The sequence below is a fragment of the Bos javanicus genome, chromosome 7, assembly GCF_032452875.1.
Source record: "Bos javanicus breed banteng chromosome 7, ARS-OSU_banteng_1.0, whole genome shotgun sequence".
NCBI classification, from domain to species: Eukaryota; Metazoa; Chordata; class Mammalia; order Artiodactyla; family Bovidae; genus Bos; species Bos javanicus.
Window position 1 is genome coordinate 72,707,894 of NC_083874.1, and position 22,910 is coordinate 72,730,803.

Genomic DNA, 22,910 nt, shown 5'->3' on the forward strand with positions numbered 1-22,910 from the left:
TATTCAGAAAAGCTCAATGACCAACATCAAAATCTATTCCTTGGGACACTGATTTATAACAGAGCTACATTTCTCTAAGAATAAATCAACAGAATAAATATAATGAATGGGTTTTTCATGAACCTGCCTTTCTGAATCCTGATAAACATCCTTAATGGGCCTTAAATTACTCAGCATCACTACATTTCAAAGAGTCTTTGAAATGTAGCTAATAACTCATTAGGCAGGTATCCTGGTTAAGTTTTAAGACCATTGGGAAATATATGAAGACAGTCCAGTTTTCAGTCAAAGGAAACAGTCAATGATGCCTCCAAAATGAAAACTGAAGAAATCGTCTATAGTTAAAACTGGAAATGTGTCTTCTTTGGGAGGCTGAATACTAATGCATGACGAGAGCTACTTTTGGTAGCACCACTGAAACTCTAGTACTTTGGCCACCTCATGCGAAGAGTTGACTCATTGGAAAAGACTCTGATGCTGGGAGGGATTGGGGGTAGGAGGAGAAGGGGATGACAGAGGATGAGATGGCTGGATGGCATCACCGACTCTATGGATGTGAGTTTGAGTGAACTCCGGGAGATGGTGATGGACAGGGAGGCCTGGCGTGCTGAGATTCATGGGGTCGCAAAGAGTCAGACACGACTGAGCGACTGAACTGAACTGAATATTCTAACTGGGCTAAGAGATCTTTAGATAAACTTTTTATTCCTCAGCCATTGGGCACAGTTATCCAAAAGATTTATGTCACAAAATACTGACATAGTGCAGGAAAACTCAGTATGTAACAAAGCATAAAAAGTCACTAGAGGCAGCTATAAAATCAAGAAATACAACTATGCCAATATTTCATATCAAAGACATAACAGACATTTTAAAGTGTCATTAACTGAGATTTACTGATGCTAGTATATCATTCCAAGTTTGAATATGACCTAAGATAGTTATTAAGTGATAACAAATGCCTTTGCCCCTCAGCCAATAGGAAATAACTGAGAATCATCAATGTGACACATGGGGTCTTTCAGCAGATTGTTCAACAGGGGCTTTTAGGAGCTAAAATATATGGTTAATTCCCAGTGAAGAAATACTCACAAGTCTTACTTCCTGTCCTAGTCCCAGAGCCTGTAAAGGTGAACCCACTGGGGCTGGCTGGGGGAGAAGAGGAAAGCTTGTTCCAGAGGGAACTGTCTGAGGGATCATGAGAGTTCCTAAACAAGGCAAAGGGGGAATAAATGACTGACTGAAAGGCAGATATTTTTTTTTTCCCCCTAGATCTGAAGAAAGAACAAAGCACAGATAATGGAATCCAATGTGGAAGATGTCAAAACTGAAAAATCCTTATACAGATTGCCTGTTCAAACTAGCATACAATCATTTCAGCCTTTCTAAATAAAAATTTTTTTAAACCTTCAAAAATAAATAAATAAATAAAATATATGGTTAATCATGTGCCTTAATATGTGAAAAACTTGTTAGGATTTCAACCAGAGATTATCAAAAAGTGACTCTGAACTTTTACTTTGATCTATCAAGATAACATTCCAGCTGTTCCACAAAAAAAAAAAAAAAAAAAAAAAATTCAGCATCTTGGCATATTTTTTAAAGAAAATTAGCTGCCTTATCCCCAACTATGTTCAAAAAACAATGTTCTAACTCACTGCATGCTTGTACTTTGTTCAAAATATACATTTATTAAACACACAACTTATTCTAATTACAAGGGACAAAAAAGGAACCTCTGGGATTAGTAGGCAGCATTAATATAGAAAAATTAGGATGTTAAAAAGGTCAATTATCAAAAAACACATTGATATTTTTGTATGATTAAATATGTATTATGAAAATACATATTTTTCTAGCTGTAAAACAAACATTAAACACGTCCAACTATGGGGGGAAATTCCAATTACTTTATTTCAGCATAAAAGTATGAACTGAAATTTTGAGAAGTTCTAAAGAGCTCATCTGAGTCACTTCCCCTGAAAGTACTTAATTTTTTTTTGTTTTAATATCTCCAAGAAAACTTGACATTATTTTGTATCTTACAACTATTCCAGTTGGGAAACTAATGTCTTACATATATCCCCGCTTACATGTTCTTGTCTTTTGTAGAGAAGACAGAACACCTACTGCAGGAGTCAGTTGACCTCAGTTCTGGTATTCTCAATAACAACATATCTCAAATTAATTGATCTCTTACTATGTTCTAGACACCATCCAGTGTTACTGAAACATATCATCTTCTTTAACATGAGGAGTGTCCTATCATTATTTCCACTTTATAGATAAGATAATAGAGACACAGAACGATAGAGTGATTTTCTCCAAAAGTCACAGAGGGAGTAGTGGAGTTGAGACTTAAATCTAGGATGTTAGTCTCCGAAGCCCACATAGGTAACTACCAGGCTATCACTAACTAGGCAGGTTGACCTTGATGAAGTCATTTAGCCTCTCTGGAGGACTGGCCAATTTCTTAGATCCCAAGTGAGCTTGGAAATTCTACAATGCTGTGAAAATACATTACATGTTCTATGACCCCGTATATTTTGTAATTTTGTTTTACCCACACATTCAAAGACTGTATTTCACAGCTGTTTATTCTGTTTTAGTCAATTATGTAGATTAGCCCACCCCAGACATGCAAACACAGGCCGCTCCCCTAGGAGTCTCACTTAATATTCTCTCCCGATTGAAGGTCTCCCACAGCATTTTTCTTCTAGCCTATGCTTTTGATTTACCTCCATAGAGGCCTTCTGCTTAAATTATAATCTCCAACACTCATGCATAATTGTTTTTAAAAGTTCTTTACAAGTCCTCCTGTAGAGTCACATGGGCTACTATGCTCAACTTTGTAATCACCAAAAAAAGTAAGATTGCTAGCAATCATGCTACCATTTGACAAATCGTGCCTTTCAGACTGGAGCTATTTGTACTCATCTGCAGCTGTTGGCTTTCTGTGACTCCTTGCTCTTTTGGAATCTTATTCTCTGTAAAGATACCCTGCACAATAAAGAAACACAGGTTTCTGCTACAAATTCAGGGATTACAATGAAAGACATTTCCTTAAGTAACATGCCTATGGAATCCAAACAGCAGTATCTCAAAACATCTCATTCTGTAAGCATATAAATCCTAATCAACCAAAATGTTGATACAGACATACCCATCTGTAGTCAGTCCCGTGTTTATCAAGATTCTCCATATTACATTCCTGGTGGTCTTATCCACAAACCCTTTGCTTATCTCATAAATGAGAATATCCATTCTTCATTCTAGATTAAATCTTAAAAGGATTCTGACCCTGAGGGAAAAAAAAAATCTTTTTTTTTTCTCTTTTATTTTCTGATTCACAACCTAACAACTGAAATCTGGCTTCAGATCGCTATAAGAGATTTAATTATACAAGAGCCACTTATCACTGGGAAAGACATATAGCCAGGACTCTAATTATTTCAACAATGATTTCTTTTTAGTTTGTTTTCACAATTTAAAACAGTGTTTAGATATGCCAGATACTTATTGTTGCATTTAATATTTAAAATAGCTTTTTTATTTATGACGCATTAGAGACATACCGTTTCAGAATAAGTTCACCAGTTTTATTCCAGTCCTTTATTTATTTATTTATTTTTTAACAAAATGAGAGGCTCACAGCTGCTGATCTATAGCTGGTCAGTGACTGACTGAGGTTATAACTTCAGACGGATCTGCTGTCACTTCTCCCACATCCAGTCCCATATAATTTTAAACTGTAAACTACACATGCTGGAGGTCTTCCTTCATTTCTCCAGCTCCACCCTCCACCCTTAACCACCAGACTAGACTGCATAGACTTCAAAACTTCTCTGACTTCCGGCTGGATTTGGTCAATGGGGAGCAGAACAGGAGTCTGGGGAGGGGGAAAGTGAGAGTCTGGGAACTGTACTCCAGACCCCATACCCAGGAACTTGTGAACAGGTCCCTTGACTATTCCCTCCTCTCGCTCTTGAAGTCTAGGATGCAAGGGAACAGATGGCAACCTGCTGATCCTATCTCGGGGGTGGGCAGGGAACGGTTCCTTCTCTTTATAAATTGACTCCTTCTCTTTGTAAATTACCCTTTTATTACAAGTCATCTCAAATTATCCCACTTTCACTAAGGCATCTGTTTCCTGTTGCACCCCTAACTGACAGAATGTATTATAGAAATGTATTTAAAATCTGAAGTTTCTCTAGCTAGGCTGTCAAAAAAATTAGAAGCATATTCCATTCCTGGGTCCTTTTATCTTAGGATTTTAGGGATGTGGGGATGAAGTTTTCCTTGTACTTAAAATGAACTGCCTCCTTCCTATGATTCCAGTCTCAGTTCACTGGAGCCCACCCAAAAAGCACTATCTCTCCACGCCAGCCAAAGCAACCCTTTCTCCCCTACCACTTGTCACTGTCTCGTTTAATTTTATTTCCTTCACAATACCTATCATAGGATTACCCTGGCAGTCCAGTGATTAAGACTGGACTTCCAACTGTGCTTCCAATGCAGTGAACGCAGGTTCAATCCCTGGTCAGAGAACTAAGATCCCACTCATTGTGCTGTGTGGCCATTTTTTTTTTTTAAATAAAATAACACGGAGAAAATACTTCAAAAAGTACTTATATTACCTGAAATTAGTCTGTGTATGCATTGGCTTATTCATTACCCTCTGTCTCCCTAGCAGACTCAGAGTCTGTGTTAAGCTGGGTTTTTACAAAGCAAATCCTTAAGGATGCTCACTAGGGATCACCATCTGTGAAAGCAAGAAGGAGCTGGACAAAGGAAAATGCTGATGTAGGATGCTAGCCCAGCAACATGGACGTTCTGACCAGAGTACTGCCATGAGAGTTACTCACATGAGACTGAAATGACCTTTAAACCACCTCCCTCTTCCACCATCACTACACACACACACACCTTCCTTGAACAGCTGGCATCTGATGGTTGAGAAAAAGATACACTCGATTAAAACGTCAGTGAGAAACATGTTCTGAGGTTGATCCAGCCTCCAACATGCCCTCACACACATTTTCCCTGCAGTACATGGTTATAACTGTGATCACCTAAACCAGTAAGTAAAAGAGATTTTACTGTTATTGCTGCTGCTGTTATTTTTCAAACACAAAAAATAAATTACTCAAAGCAGCCTCCTATCACATACTAGCAACTCAGCTTGCACTTATGACTCCAACAAAAGCTACCAACAATGCCATCTCAGACTTATCTGCCACTCATCTCTAACAGCAAAAGATTTCCATCTCAGTGGCATGTTTGCTATTTAAGTCTTTTATATAAAACAGGTACCAAATACGCAGGAGAATGTTTCACACCATTAGAAGCCACACATCTGTGTTAAAAACGTATACAGTGCTTCATGTTAATTATATTTCAATGGAAGTGGAAGAAAAGAATTAAAAGTAAATAAAAAGTGTGATATGAAGTATAAAAAGATGAGAAAACACAAATTAAACCTGAGGATTATTACCTATCTAATCAGCAAAAACATTAAAGAAAAGATAATATTCAGTACTACACATTTTGCAGGGAAACGGGCCCTTTCACACATGCTACCAGTAGAATTATAAATCAGAACACTTTCTGGATGACAGGCTTTCTGTAACAGAGAAGAGTGGCTAGCATAGCGTTCGTTGATCTTCTCTAAGTTTCGAATACACGGGGGCACAGAGGTCAAGAACAGAGGCCTTGGCAGTGACGAGTGGTGCTGGGCTCATATCTTGGCACTGCCTCTTGCTGTGTGACCTTGAGCCAACATATAGAGAGGAGCTGCTATAATACAAAAGGTCCTTTTGAGTGCTGGACAATTATTTCTTCAGAATTCTAAGGAGGTATGACCCTGAGCATCCCACAGAAAAGCAAAAGACTTTCTTCTGACTTGAAAAAATCATCCTGATTCTTCAGAAGCTTTTAGCTACTTAGGATGAAGTTTTGAAGTGGGAGTAGAGGGTGCCTGTGGATAATATCAACTAAAAGGTGAAATCCAGAGAGCCCCTTATAACTGAAGACTGCTGCTGCTGCTGAAGACTAGTTTAAAGAAAAAGTTTAGAATTTAAGACGGAAAAAAAAATGTCTTTAAAAAGTTATCCCCACACATGTCTTGTGATGCAGTGTGGTTAAAGAAAACAAGAGAAAAAGAAAAAAAAAATTGTCTTGTACCCAAAAGATGATACACTGAGTAAGAACTGTGTGTTCCTGCTCAGTCGTGTCCAACTCTTTGCAACCCCATGGACTGGAGCCGCCAGGCTCCTCTGTCCATGGAATTCTCCAGGCAAGAATACTGGAGTGGGGTGCCATTCCCTTCTGCAAGGGATCTTCCCAATCCAGGGATCGAACTCAGGTCTCTTGAGTCTCCTACAGTGGCAGGCGGATTCTTTACCACTGCACAACCTAGAAGCCCAAATAAGATTAGCTGACTAAATAGAGAACTGAAGCAGAGTGAAGTAAATCATCAAAAAAATACATAAACCCTGGGGTTCATTTTAAAGAAAACTCTTGGAGAAACAGAAAAGGCTCGCACAAAAAAGGGCATAAACACTTATGTTGAAAATGACAGACAATTTATAATACAAGTCACTAAATATTATTATAGCACAGTACAGGTCACTAAATGTTACTGTTTGTGTGTTAGTCTCACAGTCATGTCCAACTCTGTGACCCCATGGATTGGAGCCCTGTCAGGCTTCTTTGTACATAGAATTCTCCAGGCAAGAATACTTGAATGGGTAACCATTCCCTCCTCCAGGCAATCTTCCAGACCCAGGGAATCTAACTCAGGTCTCCTGCACTGCAGGCAAATTCTTTACCATTTGGGCCACCAGGGAAGCCCAAATGATTATTAGAGCACAGTACAAAAGGTACGAATGAAGACAAGCACATCCAATTCTTGGATGAAAACTGAAAACATCAGAAAAGGTATCAGAAAAGGAAAAGGTGTGTAACACCATTTTTATACAGATAATTTCATTTCCTCCAAGCTGGAAAATGGGGACAGGGTTGGAAGAATGAGAGGATGGACAACAAGGTAAAGAATGGTTGTGCTGTCAGTATTTCCCGCAGCTTGCCTGGTCTCTCTTTCTCTCAGTTTCTTTCTCCGGGGGGAAAAAAAATGGCAAACTAGCTTCATAATTCAGTAAAATGTTACTGAGTATTAAACCCTGAAAATTAATTGTTTAACAAATAGATGAGTGAGCTCTGCTGTTCCACCTGAAGAAGAAAGCAGACTGATGGATGTAATAAGAGCCTCTATTTTTACAGAGGGCTCAAGGGAGCAATGATGGGCTGTTCGCATGGTCCAAATAGGAAGCTATGGTCATAAATTCTAACATGAAGGACATGGAGGATTTAGGTTAAATAGAAAGATGACTTGGCTGATAGTGAAGGCTATAAAATCATGAAACAGATCCCTGGGTGAATGGTAGATTTCCCTTTCTGGAAATGATGTGTAAAGAAGAGGCTCATCTGTCAGGGTGATGGAGAGGGGCCCAGCACATTAGGATGGTTTAGGTGACAAGTCTGTACTTTCTGGTTCACCAAAGCAGCCTCTATCTTTAATTTCCAGCAACTAAAGCAAATGCCTAAATCCCTTGCAGCCTGAGCGTACCTCTGATAATTCGGCTTGTAATGGATTTTAGCTTAATAAAACAGACAATAACATGAAGAGTTGCTAAAAGTAATTAAATAACTGAAGAGGTGTAATATAGCCTATAAACATTCAAGTATTTCAACGCATGCTTAATGACATCCAGGGCCAGGTAAAGATGTATTTCTGTCAGGTAATTACTAACAATTATTTAGGACTGTTCTCAGAGCACTGGGATGCAACATTAAATGTTGGTTATCATCTTCATGCTCAGTGTTCACATTAGTTAAGCATTTGTGGTACTGTAACACCATAATGTCACTAATGAGTAATTATTTCTAGAGCAATTATTTTTTAAGTGATTAAGACGCGTTGTATCACTGTGACACAACTGACTTCATATTTGCTTTCTCAATAGCTCCCTTGTCTTCCCTACAAGTTCCCTTCCCCAAAGCATATTAGACTGTCTTTTTCTCACAGGAAAAGAATAGACTAATAATTACCAAATGCATACCATCCGTGAGAGAAATACAATGCAACAAGCTTAGGTCTGCTAATTCTTAAGCTACCATTAGGGAGCTGAAGAGAGTATCAGGATATTAAGTTGGATAATATATACATTCAAAAACCTAAAATTTGCAAGTTTATCATCACTTTGTCAATGAGCCTGAACTGTAAAATTTCTGAATGCCAATAAAGGTGCTGACCAATATTAGTTTATCCACAGTGACAGCTTACATTCTGCGTGGTGCTTACTAAGCCCTGTAGAAGATATTTAATAAAGTATTAAGATATAGTCTTTGACCTTAAGAACCTTAAAATCAAAGACAAGACACAAGATAAACTGATATAGAAAGGTATTATTTGGGATCCCAGATAGCTGAGACAGTAAAGAATCTGCCTGCAATGCAGGAGATACAGGTTTGATCCCCGGGTTGGGAAGGTAACCTGGAGAAGGAAATGGGTTTCAACATTCAGAAAACTAGGATCATGGCATCTGGTCCCATCACTTCATGGGAAATAGATGGGGAAACAGTGGAAACAGTGTCAGACTTTTATTTCTGGGGGCTCCAAAATCACTGCAGATGCTGACTGCAGCCATGAAATTAAAAGACACTTACTCCTTGGAAGGAAAGTTATGACCAACCTAGAGAGCATATTGAAAAGCAGAGACATTACTTTGCCAACAAAGATCCGTCTAGTCAAGGCTACGGTTTTTCCAGTGGTCATGTATGGATGTGAGAGTTGGACTGTGAAGAAGGCTGAGCACCAAAGAATTGATGCTTTTGAACTGTGGTGTTGGAGAAGACTCCTGAGAGTCCCTTGGACTGCAAGGAGATCCAACCAGTCCATTCTGAAGGAGATCAGCCCTGGATGTTCTTTGGAAGGACTGATGCTAAAGCTGAAAGTCCAGTACTTTGGCCACCTCATGCGAAGAGTTGACTCACTGGAAAAGACTCTGATGCTGGGAGGGATTGGGGGCAGGAGGAGAAGGGGACGACAGAGGACGAGATGGCTGGATGGCATCACCGACTCAATGGACGTGAATTTAAGTGAACTCTGGGAGTTGGTGATGGACAGGGAGGCCTGGCGTGCTGCAATTCATGGGGTCGCAAAGAGTTGGACACGACTGAGTGACTGAACTGAACTGATATTTGAAGGAATTTTCTTTTTTAATATTTGATATTTCATTCTTTACTTGCCAAATTTTCTGTGACTAACGTGTTATTTAAATATTCAGAAAAAAAATAAATATTCAGAAAACAAACTTATACTCTTAAAAAAAAGGAAGGGAAGAAAGTGGAGGAGGGAGAGAGAAATGATATTTTCTGAATAATCCGTAGATGATGGTGGGTAGAGAGCTCAATTTTTTAAACTTCCAGTGCCTTATTTTACAGATACATGACTTCACAATATTACCAACAATTATTCTGCAAATTTGATCAGTCTCAATGGCCTATAAATATAGCTGATATGGAACAGTGATATTCTAAACAGAATAATCTATGAGCAAAATTTCTTACCTATAAGATATGTGGCTTAAATTGAAATTTGTTTTTTTTTTTTTTTTTCTGTAATGTCGGGGCTATAGCTAAGGAAACAAATCATTCATACTTATGTAGCTTCAAAATGAAGACTAATTTTTTTTTTTGTCAATGATAATGCCATGTTTTTACAGAAAGGGAAAAAAACAATACAGAGTAATTTCAGGAGTCAAATAGACTTGGCTCAACATTCAGCTCCACGGGTACCAGATCTATGATTTCAGGCACATTATTTAACCTTTCTGAACTCCACTTTCCTATTCTGTAAAAACATATACCTCTTGGAGTGAAGTAAGTCAGAAAGAAAAACATCAATACAGTGTATTAACACATATATATGTAATTTACAAAGATGGAAATGATGACCCTATATGCAAGACAGCAAAAGAGACACAGATATAAAGAACAGACTTTAGGACTCTGTGGGAGAAGGCAAGGGTGGGATGATTGAGAGAAGAGCACTGAAACATGTACATTACCATGTGAAATAGATCACCAGTCCAAGTTTGCTGCATGAAACAGGGCACTCAAAGGCGGTGCACTGGGACAACCCAGAGGGACGGCATGGGGACGGAGGCGGGAGGGGGGTTCGGGACGGGGGACGCATGTGCATCCATGGCTGATTCATGCGTCCCCCGTCCCGAACCCCCCTCCCGCCCGGAATGTTTAGTGGAGCTAAACATTCCACTTATGTGTATGGCAAAGCCACCACACCATTGTAAAGCTTCCAGTTAAAATAAACTAATTAATTAAAAAACAAAACATGTAAAGTATTTAGTATAGTACACCTGGCACAAAATAATAACTTAATAAATGTAAAATAAATAATTAAGTAAGCAAATGAGTGAATAGAAAAACTAAACATAAAAATAAACAAAATACCATGAGCAAAACTAGATGATTTGTATTTACAATGCTTCAACCAATCTTGTGCAGAATTTTCTACCACCAAAACACTGAGACAGCCCTTTTGGTGGCTTGTGGCCATATGGAAAGCTTAACAGAAACTAAATCTTGCTCTTTGGCACGGAGGACTTTAACCAACAATATCAGAGATCCCCTCCCATCAGAACAGGCGGAGAGAAGGTGTATGCCTATTTGCAATGCTGAGCAAGCTGCCTGCAGAACATACAGTGCACCGCTGTTGGGGGCAGCTTTGGATTCCAAGGGTGGCTATCACCAGCGACGCCATCAGAGTCTCATCACAAAGAAGTCCAGGCACTGACACTTGCCTGTTTACCTTGCCACTGCATTCCCTTTCTGTCTCTCTCTCTCTCTCTTTTTTTTTTTTTTTCAATTTTTTTGATCTTGGAGTCTCCCTCTAGCCCTGTGACATGTTTTGCCATCTGTTCATGCAGATGGTGCCATCCAGAGAAGTCAAAAAGTTTGCTGTCCCCAAATCCCTCTTGATTCAGTTGGTTCTCTCTATCACAGAGCAGTAGGGAAAACAAATGAGAAACTGGAAAACACATTTCAAAGCACTAAACAGTCACAGCTCATATAAGGAATATACTGATGCTCCGTATCTGTTTGAAGTGAATGCTGTCTACAGAGGTGAGCCCTTACCCTCACATTCTCTTGAACAAAATTATGTCTACAACAGCTGATCACACCTAGAATACAGAGTCAAACATTCCTGACCCTCTCCCCACTATCCATCAGGTCAGCAACTATAGTAAACAATCTATTTTAAACGTGGCTCTGTGTATAACTTACACTCTTTTTTATCCATGCTTACAGAAACTGAAAACTTAAAAGAATAAAATAGCTTTTTTGAAATTAAGGAATGCTGTCACTGAACAACCGTAGATTGGCTTTGCTGTTGTTTAGTTGCTCAGTCATGTCTGACTCTTTCTGACCCTATGGACTGTAGCCCACCAGCTTCCTCTCTCCATGAAATGTCCTCAGCAAGAATACTAGAGTGGGTTGCCATTTTCTTCTCCATGGGATCTTCCTGATCCAGGGATCGAACCCACATCTCCTGCATTGGCAGGCGAATTCTTTACCACTGAGCCACCAAGGAAGCCAATTTGGTTTCATACAATCTAAAAATACTACACAAGATGAAACTGAGCTAAACATTCCACTTATGAAGGGGGAAAAACAAATCCAGAAGCCTGAGGATCAACAGAAAAGAGCAAAATCACAAAGAAAAGTAACAGAGGAATAGAGCCTCTTCTTTGTCTTAAGATGTCTATGACTTTTGCAATAAAATAAACTAAAACTAAAACCTATCTGCTGACACAAATTTAGTCTCCTAGGTGATTTCAGAATCGAGTTTCCCTAAATTGGAATGTTTGATAATCCATATTATTTGAAATTTTATCTCTCTGTAGGAAACTGTTTATATTATACCGAGGATCTGGAAGTTCATTTTTGCTCTGTGTTGATTTCTCCCTCTATTCTTTCAATGTATAACCCTGCCCAGACCCAGTCACCCATGCAGTAAATACAGATTTTTTCCTCCTTGAGAGTAACTCCATGTACTATCAAACAAAGACTAGACCCATGGTTTGTCTTATTCCTTTATCAGAGCTGATGATGAACTGTGTGGAGATGAAGTAACTTAACAAGGCTCCACGAATTAAGCCCTAGTGAATAACATCAGTATACAATGAAACCGGCTTCCCAGGTGGTGCTAGGGGTAACGAATCTGCCTGCTAAGGAGGAGACGTAAGAGACGTGGTTCGATCCCTGGATTGGGAGGATCCCCTGGAAGAGGGCATGGCAATCCACTCCAATATTCTTGCCTGGAGAATCCCATGGACAGAGGAGTCTGGCAGGTTACAGTCCAAAGGGTTGCACAGAGTCAGACAAGACTGAAGCGATTTGGCACAGCAATGAAATACACAATTCATTCAAAACTAAAAAAGCTAAGAAGAATCATTTGGAGTGAGGATAGTGTTTCTCATCATCAAAGCTTTCACATGGGCCTAAGGGTGATGGTTTCATCTCTTGTATCTTACTTTCCAAAAGAAAAATCAACCCATGACTCCAGAAAAATAGGCTAAAATATTTAGGGTTTGGGGAAATATTGTTTTGAACAAACCCAAGTGCTTTGATTCCCTACACAGTAAACAACCTTCATTCCCCCTACTGCCTGCCTGCCTCCTATCACACAAACACAGAAAATACATGCGTGTGTCCATGTGTATGCACACAGGCATAGGTGTGCACAGACTCACAAATACACATATTCTGAAGTTCAGACAAGACAGTACAAGTAACATAGATATTGTCTACATCAAGCAAAGAATCTTATATCTCTGCTTTACCATCAATGAGAATCCATACACATTTTTATTCATAAAATATTGGATTAGCATGAATAGACTTTCCCCCTTGAACTCAGTGGTAATGAATTTTCTGAGATGTGTGCCTAAAAATCTCTCATTAGAAGTGCTTTCTCAGTGATCCATTCTGTGGTAGAAGGTTAATGTGGGTCACCTAAATTCCACTTTGATACAATTCTCTCCACCTTCACCTCTCTGTATACCTTCCAAAATATCACACTGATTGCAAATGACAAGGTAATTTAATAAAACACCAGGTGCCAATGGAAATTTCTACACAGTCAACTCATAGTTGTATTTAAGTCATGATTTGGGAAGCTGAATTCATGACAATTGCTGATCCTGTTTTGTTTTCAAAATGCCTTCTTATCAGCTGTTGAACTGGCATCACTTCAAGCTCCATCTTACTGCGAATACAATTCTTTTTACTAAGAGAAAAGAACATGGTATCTACTAGGTAGGGCAGTCAGATTTTATTCACCTCATCAAAACATAATGATCTTTGATAATTAGGTATCAAATGCTATTGGTTTCATTTTATGCTTCTCCTTCTGCAACTAACTTAACTCAGTATGCAAATCCATTGTTTAATTACATCAGACATGATTTTGCATGAAGGCCTGTATAGAGACAGAATAATAAATCAATTTGAGATAAACACTGAAGACACCATAGATCCCATTCAACTGATAAACTGAGTCAGGTAGTTGGACTGATAACATAGGAAATACTGTGAAGAAACTGCAATAACTAATTCATTTACATACACAAATATGTATATATATTCCACAAATGTTTTTTCAGTGACTTCTGAGACAGGCACCGATCAAGATGCTGGGATACAGTCAGGAATAAAACAGAGGTCCCTGTTCTCATGGAGTTTATATATTCATGGAGTCAGGCCAACAAAAATAGTAAATAAATAATGCATTTAGTTATAATTAAAATAAATAAATTTATATTAAAAAATTTAAAAAAATCAGCTAAAAAAAAAAAAGAACGTAAAATGCAGTAATATACGAGAGGAAACAAAGTTCAAAGTACTGAGTTCTTCAGTAGTGTTACTAAAACTTTCTCCCTGGGAGCACATGAGTTTGTTCAGCACCTTAAGACCAATTTGCTCCATCCTTTGCAACAGCAACTTGCATTCCTCAGATCGCTACTGTCAGTCTTCATAAAGAACATCTTAGCTGAGGTTTCACCTTCTAAAGCAGCACTCTCTCTCTCTCTTCTACTTTTTATCAGGTCGTTCATTCTGTTTAGTTTTCTTCATAACAACTTGCTATCATAACAACTTCTTTGTCACAACTTGCTATCTTCATATTTATCACTAAATAGATTTTTTTAGCAGTGGCTTATGTTTTCTTCCCGAAGTGCAAGCTTCTAGAGGTAGAGTCTATGCTTGGCTTATTCACTCCTGCACCTCCAACCCCCACCTAGTGCAACAAGAGGTGTTCATTCAGTAGTTGACTGGATAGATAGATGGGTAAATGAATTAAGTGTTCAGCAATTCACTTCACGACAATGGCTTTGTTTCATTAAATATAAATTAGAACTGCTAGTATTTCCTCAAGCTTCCTTTTGGAACACTATACATTCTAATATTAGGTAGTCAAAATAAATAACTGCATTTAGTTATTAGCCTTATGAAAATTCTGAGTACGTCATGTCTTCTCACTACCTCCCAGCCATGCACTGGGTCATTTTTCTGCATTAAACCTGTTAAAGCACTAAAGGCATGGCCTTTGAAGTCAAATATGCTTGAATTCTACTCCTAGCTTTGATGCTTATATAGTCGTACTGCTTTGAACAAGTTACTAAATTTGTCTAAGGCTCAGTTTCTTCTTCTTAAAAATGGTAAAATATCAGTATCTACCTTTTGATGAAGGTAAAAGAGGAGAGTGAAAAAATTGGATGAAAACTCAACATTCAGAAAACTAAGATCATGGCATTTGGTCCCATCACTTCAAGGCAAATAGATAGTGAAACAATGGAAACAGTGACAGCTTTTACTTTCTTGGGCTCCAAAATCACTGCAGATGGTGACTACAGAAATGAAATTAAAAGATGCTTGCTTCTTGGAAAAAAAGGTACGACAAACCTAGACAGCATATTAAAAAGCAGAGACATTACTTTGCCAACAAAGGTCTGTCTAGTCAAAGCTATGGTTTTTCCAGGAGTCATGTATGGATGTGAGAAAAATGAAAGTTAAAGTCGCTCAGTTGTATCCAACTCTTTGCAACCCCACAGACTATATAGTCCATGGAACTGTCCAGGCCAGAACACTGGAGTGGGTATCCTTCCCTTATCCAGGGGATCTTCCCAACCCAGGGATCAAACCCAGATCTCTCATGATAGCTGGACCATAACAAGGCTGAATGCTGAAGAATGGATACTTCTGAACTGTAGTCCTAGAGAAGACTCTTGAGAATCCCTTGGACTGCAAGGAGATCAAACCAGTCAATCCCAAAGGAAATCAGTCCTGAATTTTCACTGGAAGAACTGATGCTGAAGCTGAAGCTCCAATACTTTGGCCACCTGATGCGAAGAGCCGACTCATTAGAAAAAACCCTGATTCTGGGAAAGATTGACGATAGGAGGAGAAGAGGATGACAGAGGATGAGATGGTTGGATGGCATCACCGACTTGATGGACATGGGTTTGAGCAAGCTCTGGGAGATGGTGAAGGACAGGGGGTCACAAAGAGTTGGACATGACTGAGTGACTGAACAACAATAACCAGACTGAATTATTTGAGGATTAGAAGATACAATGTATGCACAGTACATGAGATACAGGATGTACCCAATTAATTTTGAATACTATGATTATCTTGGTAACTATAATAAAGTGCAACAAATATTGGATATCTACTGTGTGCCAGCTACTTTACATAAGTGATATTATTTAATTTTGCCCATATTTCCATAAGTTAAATGATATTATAGTTTTCAGTTTAAAGTTGTTACATAACTTTTTAAAAAACCACAAAACCTGTAAAAACAAACTTCAGGACTTGGCTCGGACCTACCATTCTATTCTACCTCTTCCAGCTCTCAATTATATTTTTCTACGAAGATCTACACTTGAATCTCAAGTTTTGAATGTTTCATTTGTCTCTATGTATCACCAGCACCTAGAACATTGTTGTTACATAATAGGGATTTACCATCACCATTCCCTCTTGCCAAGTATCATCCTACACAAATCAGGATAGGAAACAGCAGAAGAAGTGAAATTTAGATACACATAACAAATTTAATAACAGCAACTAATCTTTACAGTTTAATATGTGCCAAGCACTTGACGAAATTCTTTACAAGTATTTGTCCAGATAATCCTGTCAGTAATTCTACAAGGTAGTTACTATAAATGTGGCTCAGCGGTAAAGAATCTGCCTGCCTCTGCAGGAGACCTGGATTCACTTCCTGGGTCGGGAAGATCTCGACAGGTGAAATGGCAACCCACTCCAGTATTCTTCCTGGGAAATCCCATGGACAGAGGAGCCTGGCAGGCTACAGTCCATGGGGTCACAAAGAGTCAGACACGACTTAGCAACTACACAGCAGCAGCAGCAGCAGGGACTATAAAGCCCTGTATTCCTCATGAGGGAGCTGAGGCTCAGAAAGATGGAGCACAGTTTGTCAGTGACAGAAGGCGGCCTTGTAACAAGGCTGTCAGATTCCAAACCCATGCTCCAAACATGCCAGATAAAGCTAGATATGGTCTTTATCATGGTCTTTTCAGTAACTTCCCTTTGTTGTCAGTATGCTACAGTCGCTAAACTATAAAGTCCTAATTATTTTCTCTATTATTTCTACTGGGAGCAACACAACATGGAATTCGAATTTTCCTCCAAGGATTTATGACCATTTAGCATTTTCTTACTTTTTATTCTGTCCATAAGAGTGCAGATAATGAGCTACTTCTCAGAAGTAAAATAGCTTGAGCATTTCATAATATGGTGACTGTGATTTGAGTCATTAACCTATTACAGTGATTCAGCTTGCTTTATTTGCGACCTCAAGAATAAAGAGAGAGAAATGTGCTAGAAATCCTCCCTTACCACCAACTTAGCAAATCAAGTAAACTTTTGTCAAAAGTCCTTTACCCTAAGAAATTTGCCAAAGACCTTTAACCTAAGAGGTGATTTCTAGAGGCTAGATAATGTTTTATCTCCTTCATTTTTTTTTTTTTTCTACCTGTGGAGAATAAGGCTGACATAATTCTCTGTGAAATAAATAATTTTACTTGTTCCAGAAAATATATATAGATTTTCTTCCATGTACTCTGGGGTCTTTTGCGATAGTTTGGTAGACAATACTTGTCCAGTTGTTGGAAATTTAGTGATGTGGTTAATGGCTCAGTGCTCTTTCTGCTTTTCCTTCCAGGATGAGAGTATTGATGCTAGAGTGAAGAATCTCAGCAAGACAGTATTTTAAATAATGGACATGAAAGTGTGTGTGTTACTTGGGTAATTCCTTCCTGGATTATCAAGTAAGAATGATGTTCTGAAAGCATGTGGACTCACAGGCAGTCTTTAGGGTCTCTGGGAACCACAGCAGCGATGTGGCCTTGGCCTCCTCACTTCTCTAAGGTTTTACATCTCTCGCTAACTAAATGGAGACTTAATCAAATTTTATAGTGGTTGCTTTTCCCTGGTCTATAACTCTCTTGATACTTCACAATATGGATGTGCAATTCTAAAATAGAAGAGAATTTCAAAACCCCTCTACACCAACTCACAGACTGAAATGCATTACTGTTTATCCTTGAAATGGGGTGTTCAGAAAAGTAAAACAAAAATAACTTCTGCACTTAAAAGTTGCAAAGTAGAAATCCGTTTAAGAATAAAGGATGAAAGGAGAGAGTGATATTAAATTATACCTGAGGAACACACTCTATGTCAAGTTGTAGGGGGACAGCTATACCAAAAACAATGCACAGGTCCTTACTGCAGAGTCCTATTAGAGACAGAGAGAGTCAAACTCCTCTGTTTGGAATGATGCCAATGAAATTCTCTCTAGAGGGGAGACAGATGACTCTTAGAAGTTCCTCTCAGGAGCTCTGGAAATTTAGGCTCTCCATTCTTCTTCAATCAACGTTTTCAGAACTGGCTTTTCCCAGAGTCTTTTGCATCCATCTTCTTGGAACAGAGTCTCTAGGAAGACTCTCTGGGAAGGTGCATGAGATCATGGACTTTGAGTTCAGTACAGAGACTGGAAATTCATTAGAAAGTTACCTCCTTTCCCAAAGCCTGAGTCTCGGTCAACTATAAAATGGCAATGATGGGAGTGTGCTTCACAGGATTAATATAAAAAAATTCAGGGCTTGACATACAGAAAGTACTCAACAGAAAAAGGAACCCTCCTACATGGTTGATAGGAATGTAAATTGGTGCAGCCACTATGGAAAACACTATAGACAGACATTTCTCAAAAAGGTAAAAATAGTGTTGTTTTATGATCCAGTAACCTGACTCCTGGGCATATATCCAAATAAACCTATAATTCCAAAAGATACATGCACTCCTATGTTCATAGCAGCACTATATATAATAACCAAGACAAGGAAACAACCTAAATGTCCATCAACAGATGAGTGGATACAGAAGATTTGAAACACACACAAACAAACTCATATACACACAATAATGGAATACTGCTCAGACATAAAAGAGAATGAAATAATGCCACTTGAAGCAGCAGCAAAGATGGACCCAGACTTTATCATACCAAGGGAAGTAAAAAGAGAAAAATAAATATATGCTATCACTTATATATGTAAAATATGACACAAATTAACTTATCTATGAAACAGAAACAGACTCACAGGCAAAGAGAACACACCTGGGCTGACACGGGGGGAGGGAAGGACGGGGAGTTAGGGACTAGCAGATGCAGACTATTATACACAGAATGGATAAAGGACAAGTCCTACTGCACAGTACGAAGAACTATAGTCAATATCCAGTAATAAACTGCCATGGAAAGGAAGGAATGTATATGTACACACACACAAATAACTGAATACTTTTGCTGTACAGCAGAAATTAAGATAAAATTGTAAAGCAATTGTACTTCAATAAAATAAGTTTTGAAAAATGAATAAATTTGTATGATGAACAATAAAAGAAAGTACGCACTAAACTTTACTACTACTATCACCACTGCCACTACTTCTCGAGGGGATCTTCCCAACTCGAGATCAAACCCAGGTCTCCCACAGTGCAGGCAGATTCTTTACCATCTGAGCCACTAGTAAAGCCCAAGAATACCGGAGTGGGTAGGCTATCCCTTCTCCAGCATTTCTATTTGCTTCATATGAAAAATGAAGAAAGCAGAAATGACTCCATTAAATCAAACCTGAACCAATGCTGACCTCACAACTAAAGATAAAGTTTTCTTTAATCACATTTGTTGTATCTTTTGTATTACCCTAATTTCATAAAAAAATATATATATATAAATATATACACACACATATATGTGTGTGTGTGTACACCAACATCATTACTCCATCATAGTGTAAGTAAGTAAGTGTTAGTCACTCAGTCGTGCCCGACTCTTTGCGACCCCATGGACTGCTGTCCACCAGGCTCCTGTGTCCATGAGATTTTCCAAGCAAGAATACTGGAGTGTGTTGCCATTTCTTTCTCCAGGGGATCTTCCCTGACCCAGGGATCAAACCCAGATCTCCTGCCTTGCAGGCAGATTGTTAACCAACTGAGCTACAAGGGAAGGCCCCATGATAGTGTGGCCCCAGGTAAATAGCAGGGAGGGAACACAGCTCCACCCATCAACAGAAAATAGGATTAAAGATTTACTGAGCATGGCCCCGCCCATCAGAATAAGACCCAGTTTCCCCTTCAGTATATGCTACTGGAGATCAGTGGAGAAATAACTCCAGAAAGAATGAGGAAATGGAGTCAAAGCAAAAACAACATCCAGTTGTGGACCAGATTGGTGATAGAAGCAAGGTCCAATGCTGTAAAGAGAAATATTGCATAGGGACCTGGAATGTTAGGTCCATGAATCAAGGCAAATTGGAAGTGGTCAAATAGGAGATGGGACAAGTGAGCAAGGATATTTTAGGAATCAGCGAGCTAAAATGGACAGGAATGGGTGAATTTAACTCAGATGACCATTATATCTACTACTGTGAGCAAGAATCCCTTTAGAAGAAATGGAGTAGCCATCATAGTCAACAAAAGAGTCTGAAATGCAGTACTTGGATGCAATCTCAAAAATGACAGAATGATCTCTGTTCGTTTCCAAGGCAAACCATTCAGTAACACAGTAACCCAAGTCTATGCCCCGACCAGTAATGCTGAAGAAGCTGAAGTTGAATGGTTCTATAAAGACCTACAAGACCTTCTAGAACTAACACCCCAAAAATATGTCTTTTTCCTTATAGGGGATGAAAAAGTAGGAAGTCAAGAAACACCTGAAGTAACAGGCAAATTTGGCCTTGGAGTACAGAATGAAGCAGGGCATGGCTAATAGAGTTTTGCCAAGAGAATACAGTGGTCATAGAAAACACCATCTTCTAACTACACAAAAGAAGACTCTAAACATGGACATGACCAGATGGTCAATATCAAAATAAGATTGATTATATTCTTTGCAAACAAAGATGGAGAAGCTCTACAGTCAGCAAAAACAAGACCAGGAGCTGACTGTAGTTCAGATCATGAACTTCTTATTGTCAAATTCAGACTTAAAATGAAGAAAGTAGGGAAAACCACTAGGCCATTCATGTATGACCTAAATCAAATCCCTTACAATTATACAGTGGAAGTGAGAAATAGATTTAAGGGACTAGATCTGATAGACAGAGTGCCTGATGAACTATGGATGGAGGTTCATGACGCTGTACAGTAGACAGGGAGCAAGACCATCCCCAAGAAAAAGGAAAGCAAAAAAACAAAATGGCTGTCTGAGGAGGCTTAACAAATAGCTGTGAAAAGAAGAGAAGTGGAAAGCAAAGGAGAAAAGGAAAGATATAACCATCTGAATGCAGAGTTCCAAAGAATAGCAAGGAAAGATAAGAAAGCCTTCCTCAGCAATCAGTGCAAAGAAATAGAGGAAAACAAAGAATGGGAAAGACTAGAGATCTCTTCAAGAAAATTAGAGATACCAAGGGAACAGTTTATGCAAAGATGGGCTCAATAAAGGACAGAAATGGTATGGACCTAACAAAAGCAGCAGATGTTAAGAAGAGCTGGCAACACAGAAGAACTGTACAAAAATGATCTTCACAACCCAGATTATCACGATGGTGTGATTATTCACCTAGAGCCAGACATCCTGGAATGTGAAGTCAAGTAGGCCTTAGGAAGCATCACTATGAACAAAGCTAGTGGTGGTGATGGAATTCCAGTTGAGCTATTTCAAATCCTAAAAGATGATGCTGTGAAAGTGCTGCACTAAATATGCCAGCAAATTTGGAAAACTCATTAGTAGCCACAGGACTGGAAAAGGTCAGTTTTCATTCCAATCCCAAAGAAAGGCAATGCCAAAGAATGCTCAAACTACTGCAAAATTGCACTCATCTCACGCTAGTAAAGTAACGCTCAAAATTCTCCAAGCTAGGCTTCAGCAATACACGAACGTTGAAATTCCAGATGTTCAAGCTGGTTTTACAAAGACAGAGGAACCAGAGATCAAATTGCCAACATCCACTGGATCATTGAAAAAGCAAGAGAGTTCCAGAAAAACATTTGCTTCTGCTTTATTGACTATGCGAAAGCCTTTGACTGTGTGGATCACAATAAACTGTGGAAAATTTTTCAAGAGATGGGAATACCAGACCACCTGACCTGCCTCTTGTGAAATCTGTATGCAGATCAGGAAGCAGCAGTTAGAACTGGACATGGAACAACAGACTGGTTCCAAATAGGAAAAGGAGTATGTCAAAGCTGTATACTGTCACCCTGCTTATTTAACTTATATGCAGAGTACATCATGAGAAATTCTGGGCTGGATGAAGCAGAAGCTGGAATCCAGTTGGCCAGGAGAAATATCAATAACCTCAGATATGCAAGTGACACCACCCTTATGGCAGAAAGTGAAGAACTAAAGAGTCTCTTGATGAAAGTGAAAGAGGAGAGTGAAAAAGTTGGCTTAAAGCTCAACATTCAGAAAATTAAGATCATGGCATCTGTCCCACCACTTCATGGCAAATAGATGGGCAAACAGTGGAAACAGTTTCAGACTTTATTTTGGGGAGCTCCAAAATCATTGCAGATGGTGACTGTAGCCATGAAATTAAAAGATGCTTACTCCTTGGAAGAAAAGTTATGAACAAGCTAGACAGCATATTAAAAAGCAAAGACATTATTGTGTCAACAAAGGTCCATCTAGTCAAGGCTATGGTTTTTCCAGTAGTCATGTATGGATGGGAGAGTTGGACCATAAAGAAGGCTGAGCACCGAAGAATTTATGCTTTTGAACTCTGGTGTTGGAGTAGACTCTTTCGAGTCTCTTGGACTGCAAGGAGATCCAACCAGTCCATCTGATAGGAAATCAGTCCTAAATATTCATTGCAAGGACTGATGTTGAAGCTGAAACTCCAATTCTTTGGCCACCTGATGTGAAAAACTGACTCATTTGAAAAGACCCTGATGCTAGGAAAGATTGAAGGCAGGAAGAGAAGGTGACAACAGAGGATGAGATGGTTGGATGGCATCACCGACTCAATGGACATGAGTCTGAGTAAACTCCAGGAGTTGGTGATGGACAGGGAGACCTGGAGTGCTGTAGTCCATGGGGTTGCAGGGAGTAAGACACAACTTAGCAACTGAACTGAACTGAACTGATAAATGGGTGGAAATGAAAGTCGCTCAGTTGTGTCCAACTCTTTGAGATCCCATGAGTTCTATAGTCCAAGGAATTCTCCTACGCCAGAATACTGGAGTGGGTAGCTTTTCCCTTCTTTCCATTCTCCAGGGAATCTTCCCAACCC

General features: G+C 39.0%; 1 protein-coding gene and 1 non-coding gene across 3 annotated transcripts in view; one reads left to right on the forward strand and one right to left on the reverse strand.

The window, feature by feature from the left end:
* Positions 1-22,910, reverse strand: part of GABRB2 (gamma-aminobutyric acid type A receptor subunit beta2) — a 288,802-nt gene that overhangs the window by 140,640 nt on the left and 125,252 nt on the right. The gene's annotated exons all lie outside the window — the stretch shown is intronic.
* Positions 1,072-1,197, forward strand: LOC133252203 (small nucleolar RNA SNORD22). Its single transcript, XR_009737827.1, has one exon. It is a non-coding gene; the product is annotated as a small nucleolar RNA SNORD22 (small nucleolar RNA).